General features: G+C 38.7%; 1 pseudogene; it reads right to left on the bottom strand.

Annotated features, from left to right (window-relative positions):
• Positions 1-202: 202 nt before the first annotated feature.
• On the bottom strand, positions 203-823 carry LOC112836102 (large ribosomal subunit protein uL30-like; annotated as a pseudogene).
• Between the last annotated feature and the right edge of the window lie 6,954 nt (positions 824-7,777).

Raw genomic sequence — 7,777 nt, 5'->3', positions numbered from 1 at the left:
AAGGCACTAAGAAAGAAGCAATGAGTTTAAGGCACAATCTGGTAGAAATCTTGGAATGGGGAGAGGGTGACTATGAGTGATGAGAGGATTTCACACTTGATGTTTTCAATTTTCACATGCAACTCAAATATTTCATGTTTGCAATATTATTTTGTTTAATTACATCTTTTTTTCCATTTGAGAGTAGTCATTTATTACTGACCAGATTACAAAAATAATCATGGTAGATACCTTAGTTCATCCTTCTAATAAGCCTATTGATCTGGTCTTCCCTGTGGCCAGCATTTCTACCTTCTACAAAATGGGTGGTCTTTTTCTTCATTCCCCCTTGTGGAGAAGACAATTTGAAGGTCCATAAAAAGTTGTTTGCTTCTTTGAAACGTTTTCCAACAGTATAGATCTCGTGAATCAGATCCTCTGTGCAGATGATGTCATATTTACCAAGAGATCGGACAATCAATGTGTTATCTGTCAGGGCAATAGCTTCTTGTTGATTTTGCCATAACCATGCTTGTAGATCAGTTCACTCACTGACTTCAGGTTTGGGTACCCCCGTGCTATATATGGCTCCACAATCCTTAGCATGTCAACTGAAGTCTTGTTGAGCTTAACAAAGTTGCCACTGAAAATCTTTCGAAGGTGAAGAAGCTGCAACACCTTCCAAACCTTTGGGCTCACACCATTGATACCTCTGATCCTGATGACAAATGCCAATTTGGGTTCCGCAGGTAGAGAGAAGTTGCCAGCTTTTCTTGCCATCCTTGCCATTTGAATCTCAGTTCTGTACATCTGCCTATATTCCTTGTGGTAATGCTTAGCTTTTTCATAGATAAGCTTCCTCCTTGCCTTTTGAAACATCTTTTATTTTAAATTTTTTATTGTTATGTTTAGTCACCATATATTACATCATTAGTTTTTGATGTAGTGTTCCATGATTCATTGTTTGTGCATAACACCCAGGGCTCCACGCAGAACGTGCCCTCTTTAATACCCATCACCAGGCGAACCCATCCCCCCACCCCCCTCCCCTCTAGAACCCTCAGTTTGTTTTTCCGAGTCCATCATCTCTCATGGTTCGTCTCCCCCTCTGATTTCCCCCCTTCATTCTTCCCCTCCTGCTATCTTCTTCTTTTTTTTTTCTTAACATATATTGCATTATTTGTGAAACATCTTTTGAGAAAACTTCTTTCTCAGACGCTTGATTCAACTCTGCAAAATTCCTTTGCTGCTTCTTAAGGGTTTCTGGCACAGCAGGAACATTCTTTTTCTTCTCTTCTGCACCCTCCCTGGTTCTAGCCAGAAATGAGCTAATTATATCTCTTCATATAAGTCATGCTTAACATTTTTTGAGCTGGAGTCTTCTAGGGAGATAATTCTTTTATGTTTCTGTGTGTCTTGCAAGCAAAGGCACTGCTTGACTTTTTTGCTGAACTGTCCTTCAGAGATGTTTGTCTAGTGAGCAAACTTGGAAGACAGAGATACTATTTCTTTCTGGAACAAAGTTCATCTTTGCTCTCCAGCATTCTCTTAGTCTGTTCAGGCTGTTACAACAAAATTCTACAGAGAGGCTGCTTATAAACAATAGAAATGTATTTCTTACAGTTCTGGAGGCTAGAAGTCTAAGATCAGGGTGCTGTTGTGGTCTGGTGATAGCCCTCTTGTATGTCACAGACTTCTCATTGTATCCTCACATGGTAGAAGGAGTGAGGGATCTCTGTGGGGTGTCTCTTATAATGGCCTCTACCCTCTCAACCTAAGCATCTCCCAAAGGCCCCATCTCTTGATACTTGATATCATATTGGCATTAGGATTTTGACATAAGAATTGGGGGAGAAAATACATTCAGACCACATTGAGTATAATAAAGACCATGTCTCCCTCTGGGGAAAAGTTCAGGTAAGTTTACAGTCCATTTAAAGAGATTAAGCTCCCTAAGCTTGAGATTCCTTTCCTGCAGGTATCACCTTGCACTATTCCCGTTGCCCTGTGGGAATTGTGGCTTGGCAGAGTGATACAAAATGATGATGCTCTGGCTACTGCTACTACTATACATAATAAACTGTCCATTGTCTCTGACTCGGGAATCTCTTATATTCTGCTGGCAACCATGAAACTGTGGCAGGCTAATGTATTAGCTGGAAGGAAATCCTTTATAGTTCTTGAGAGGCTTTGAAAGGGACTTACTAGGTCCACGATGCCTGCAACTCCATATTTCTAAGGAAAGCTAATGATGTGACCCTCCCTTCCTGATGGTGGTTTCTTAAAGCAGGATTGGATTTGTGCCCATGAGCGGCCATATGTAAACAGTCATGGGCTCGCACCAATTATGACATGGCCTAATATGGGAAGGCTGCCCAACTGTCAGAGTCCCTCTGACTTAATCTAATCCTTTTTTTGGAGGCATGACTGGGAGAAAGAAAGAGCACTAGTGGTTGGGATTAATGCATATGGTAACAGATGTACTGGATAAGCATTAGAATCTGGAGGCATAGTCATGCATCTTTAATAGTCACATTCTTCAACAAGGACACCACAGCTGCTCTTGGACACCTGGGGAAACTGCTAATTCCCCCCAGCAGTAATACTTGTTTCTAGGGTGTGTGATTTTTCTTGCTTCTCTATGTTCACTTTTTAATATCTCTTCCTGACTGAAAGTAACCAGAATGTGCTTCTGCTTCATTTAAGAGACAAGCTAACAAAGGGGAGAAAAATGATGACTCCCCCAAATTAACCCTGGATTCTAAAGATAAAGATTTATTGGTTGCAAGTTTTAACTACACTATACTTCTAGTATTTTCTGGATGAAAGGATTTAGAAATCCTGATCTGACAATCAGGTATTAAATCTGCCAGCAACAGATGCTGCTAAAACATGTATTTAAACAGCTTATTTGTATTGGTACAACATTAGGATCATTTCAGAATAATTTATTATAATGTGCTGTAGATTTTCTACCTATTGTCTTATAATACCTGTCTTAAGAGGTAGAAGTGATATCCCTGACAATTGATTAGGTAACATGGAACAACCTCAAAAGTCTTCAAAGAGAGGTCCAAGAAAGCAAAATGTTCATTATTTTATATAACTTAAAGTTTTTCAGGTGCAATTAACTCAGATTAAAAAGCAAAGAATCAAAATATGTGGGTTTGGCAATAGCTCCTACTTCGGTCATCTAGATATTTATAGAAAATATTTTACTCAGACCAAACTTTAGTACAAATTAATAAGGATTGTCTACACTGGGAAAAGAATACCACAGCCTCTGATTCTCTGTGTTAAAGTGAACATTGAGCTTGAGCAGGCAGGGATGAGAACTTACTTAGCTTTTCTCAACTAATGTTAACACAAGTATGTCATGTATGAGACAATTTACCAAGTGTAAAATACAATCTCACTATCTTACTCTCTAGCACAAAATAAATATAAAATGCAGATTTAGTGGAATAAGATTGCCAGCTCTGGTAATGTTCACTAAAATATTAGTAAGTAATTTTATAATACAACCAAAGAGATAAGAGATACAGATCTCTCTCTCTCTTACTCTCTGTCTCCTTCTGTGTGTGTATGTGTAACTATACATATCCTGGATCTGATCTCCTGACTTTATGTTTAATAATCACAGAGATCCCTTATATTGAGCCAAACCTTTGTTTCACAAAGAGTGTTTTATGAAATAATAATTATGTTCAATGGAAAATTTAATATGGAAAATTTAACATGTAAAAATGTTTAGAAATAGTATTCAAAACTTGGCATATATAATCTGCTCTCATAGACTCCCAATGTTAATGACCCTAATTTAAGTTTCTGAGAATTTGTGCACCATAGAAACCTGTTTAATTTTTAAAGTCATATTCCCAATCTTATATAGCAAGGAAATATTTTTGAGTAATATTTATCAACCTCACGTAGAACTTGTGTTCTATGTAACTGCTGCTTGCAATTGAACACTCTATAAATTGGGGTGTACAAAAAGTTTCTCCATTTTATTTTATTTTTTTTTTAAATAACTCTTTTAATTACCACCATAATCTCTGTGCTTTGCTGGATAGTGGGGTGTGATGGGGTAAGGATGAGAAACCAATTTAAAAGTGCCAATTTGCTATACCTTAGACCTTTCTGGTTCAAAGAAATTTCTGGCAAACATAGACTCTTTCTGGTAAATGCTTAGAAGCTCAGAGAGTATTCTTGCCTCCAGTTGCAATCTTAGATGAACCTGGAATCAAGTGGGAATTTACTGTTGCCCATGATGCCTAAGGATGGGGATTGTCGCCTCAGACCCATTAAGTGATCTTGAGCAGTTGTTTTGACTGCCTTGTTTGAAGCTTGTCCACTGAATTGTCTGCTGGAATTTACTATTGGCATCTGTACTGGTGTACCCATGGTCTGTCCTAGTGGCATGGTCAAAATCCTTGATGACTTGGCCTCACTTTGGTTTTCACTGACATTGCAGCTGTCTGGGTCTCAGCCAGATTTGGTTTCCTGACCCTCATGTCACAGCAGTCTTATGTCTGTCTTCCGAATTCTCAACTCAGCTGACCTTCTCTTCCCCTCCAGCACACACAGGATTTTCTGGACTGATTTCACACCACAGAGAAGCATAACACAAGCCCTCTCTATGCCTAAATATCAAGGACACCATTCACGCAACACTGTGGCTGCTCACAAATGCACAGGGGCTCTTTCAGGTGATCTTCCAGATTTCCAAACATGAAACCAGATGTATGACCCCGGCAGCTTTTGGCAGCTTCTTCCTCAGACTCTCTGAGACCTCTCTTGTATCCCTTCTCCACCCCATTTCCTACCTCTTGACCCTGCAGAGATGAGATTGTTTGAAGTGAAGAAAACTGAACTCCTTATAGAATAACAGAGGCAGTAGAATGTAGTTTCAAAAGCATCAGCTCTGGACCTAGCATTCTTGAGTTTGAATCTACCCTCTACCACTTAAAGCTGTGTCAACTTGGTCAAGTTACTTAAACCCTCTTAGGTTCCACATTTCCATATCTGTAGAAAGAAGATAATACCAGAAAGTTGTTGTAAAGATTGAATAGAGTGTATGTATTAAGTACTTGAAAAGTACCTGGCACAGGGAGCTGCTCAGTCAAAGCTATCTATTGATATTACTTCTCTCCCTTTTTCTGCCCAAAGCCTTCTGTTTCTGTTTGTACAGAATGCAACTTCACATTTGAAATTCTCTCCAACCACTTTTTATAGTAAACTTCTGTAACAGGTTGGCCTGACCTAGCTCTCAAGACTGTTGTTTTGCTTTGGAAAAACAACAGCTATAATAACAAACTATCTAAATTGAGAGTCAAAAATGACCAATGGCTTTGTTCTACCTAATATCTACCCTTCTCCTGAAATCTTGAAAACCATCGATTTAACATATTAAGAATCACTGAGTATCACAATTTAAGTGAAATTTTAAAAATCCATGGACTAATATTATCAGAAATATATCTATTATATGTGGAACATACACTGGGAAATACTGAATTAAACTAACATTTGAATATGAGGTAAGAAACGTACCTGTTTGTCCTGCTTTTCTGTCTCAGGCTGTTGAGAAACCTCTACCCCTCTGCTCACCTACCTTTCTAACTCTTCTGCCAGGGAAGAAAAAGTTGCTGGTCTAGTCACTGGATCTCATTATATCAGTGGGCTGGGTTACCATGGCTTACACATAGAAATCAATTCCATTTAAGTACCACTTGGGTATGGATGGATTGTCATCTCAAAGCAGCTCTATTATGCCTGAGAGCTCTGTTTCAGCTTCTCTGTAATTGGTGAGTAAGGCAGTGCGGTCATATGCAGTCATGTCAACTGCTCAGGAAGTAGATCCAGAGTCTGCCGCTGATTCGAATTTGTATAAGTAGAGAACAGGTTCTAAGGCTGCTCGTCCAAGAAGAGTCATCAACACGTGTTGGCAGAGCCCCAGAGCAAGGAAGCAAAGAAAGAGAGAAGTAAAGGGAGGGACACCCTATGTGCTTCTTTCCCTTCATTATTAACCAAGTCGGGATCTTAATACAAGGTCATATTATGAGAAAGGGCATAGATTCATTACTCTTAGAAGTTTAAAATTCTGAAAAGGGAAAAGTGACCTGACTTTACCAATGATGAATCTGGCCCTGAGGAGACTGCCTGGAAAAGGAGAATTTCTCATAGCAGGTGGCTACATTTATTTTCAATATAAATGTAGGGGGTTTTTCTTCCATTTTTAGCTCCAAGAGTAGCTTCCTATGTTAATTTTTTCTCTAAAGTTGTGCTTTCTTAACCAACCTCAAGGTGAATTATAATGGTATACTTGTAATTATGCGTTTCAGAGAAATGAATGTTATTTAAGGCACTACCTTAATGGTAAGCCGATTTGCATGCCACTGAAGTCAGTGATTCCTGTCTTTTTAGAACTACAACATGCTCTCAGGCTTTAGCATAATTTTGAAAACTGCTAATGTGGCCACCTCTCTTTTTAAATGTTTATTCTAATTTAAAATTGTATGCACTGGATTCTCTGTTTAAAATCTTTTCCTTCTTCACATTAAAAAAACATCCATATTTTTAAAGGAATACATTCTTAGTAAGCACGTTATTTCATTACTCTAATTGCTTTGAAAAAGGCTGAATGTCAGACAGAGATTTTCAAAAAAAGTCAGAAATCAAATCTGAAGAATGTCTATTTTTTTCATCTACTTTTCCAGTTTCCAGGATTTATGCCAGAAAAAAAAAAATGATCGATGCTAGCATGCCTCGGCAGCACCTTTTCTCTTAAAAGCTTCTATAAATAACTTTTCATAAAATGGAATTACTGCATTCAACATGGAATGACAGAACAATTTTGGGGTGAAAAATGGTCAATTTCATCTCTAAGCCATGTTGCCCTTTCCCTTTGTGAGAAGGCAGCAAAGGCAGTTTAGCACGGCCTTCTGTTAAGCTTTATTTAGAAAATTAGCCTCATGGACTCAATTCTGTCAGTATCCACAAAATCCACATGCTGTAGTGACCACAAGAAAGGAAGGGAATTGGAGAGCTCAGTCAAACACCTACTGGGATAAATTTGTGTAAAGACAGAGATTCAATATATCCTCATAGTGGTCATTTGAAGGTGATATTGTAAGATCTTTAAAAACTTCTGGAAGTTCCATTTTCACTTAACACATTGATTATTGAGAAAATTCTCCATGCGCAGCTCCATGCTGGCCACCGGGTAAGAGTGATGGAGAAATAGAGAATTGCCAGTATGGTTTGGGAAAGAACATGGAACAGTTTTATAACACTGGGAAGCGCCAACTGTTTGTGCCAATTTAAGGGAAACAGCAGAAATCCAGAGAAGGGAGAACTGTACATCAAGAATAGGGTGACACACAATGTAAGTCACCTCCCTCCTTCCATCCTTTCCTTCCACGTTGATACCAACCTTCTGCTGTCCAGCTTACTTTTGATTAAACATCACTGCTATCATTTCCTCTTGACCATCTTCCTTATCTTGTTCTCTCTACTGCAGAGTTATATGCCCTTTCGAAGTTTCATGTTCTTGTACTCTGCCACATAGTTGAGGCCCAAGTTACAGATGTCCTCTGGAGGTAGGCAATTTATTTCACAATTCATTTATCCTGAAAGTAGGTAGTCATGTCTACTGTGTAGTAGGAGGTCTCCAATTGGCTGGAATGAATAGGAATGACTTTTAGATGAAGTGGGAGTTGAGATAAAACTCAGAGAGTGAAGCAGTGGGAACTTTACTGCATGCTGTAATGGATTTCCCTCACTTGCTTTTAGGACT

Source organism: Callorhinus ursinus, unplaced genomic scaffold (genome assembly GCF_003265705.2).
Source record: "Callorhinus ursinus isolate GAN/ISIS: 27379988/994484 unplaced genomic scaffold, GSC_fseal_2.0 scaffold4, whole genome shotgun sequence".
Taxonomy (NCBI): domain Eukaryota; kingdom Metazoa; phylum Chordata; class Mammalia; order Carnivora; family Otariidae; genus Callorhinus; species Callorhinus ursinus.
This window is presented reverse-complemented; position numbering and strand designations above follow the sequence as displayed.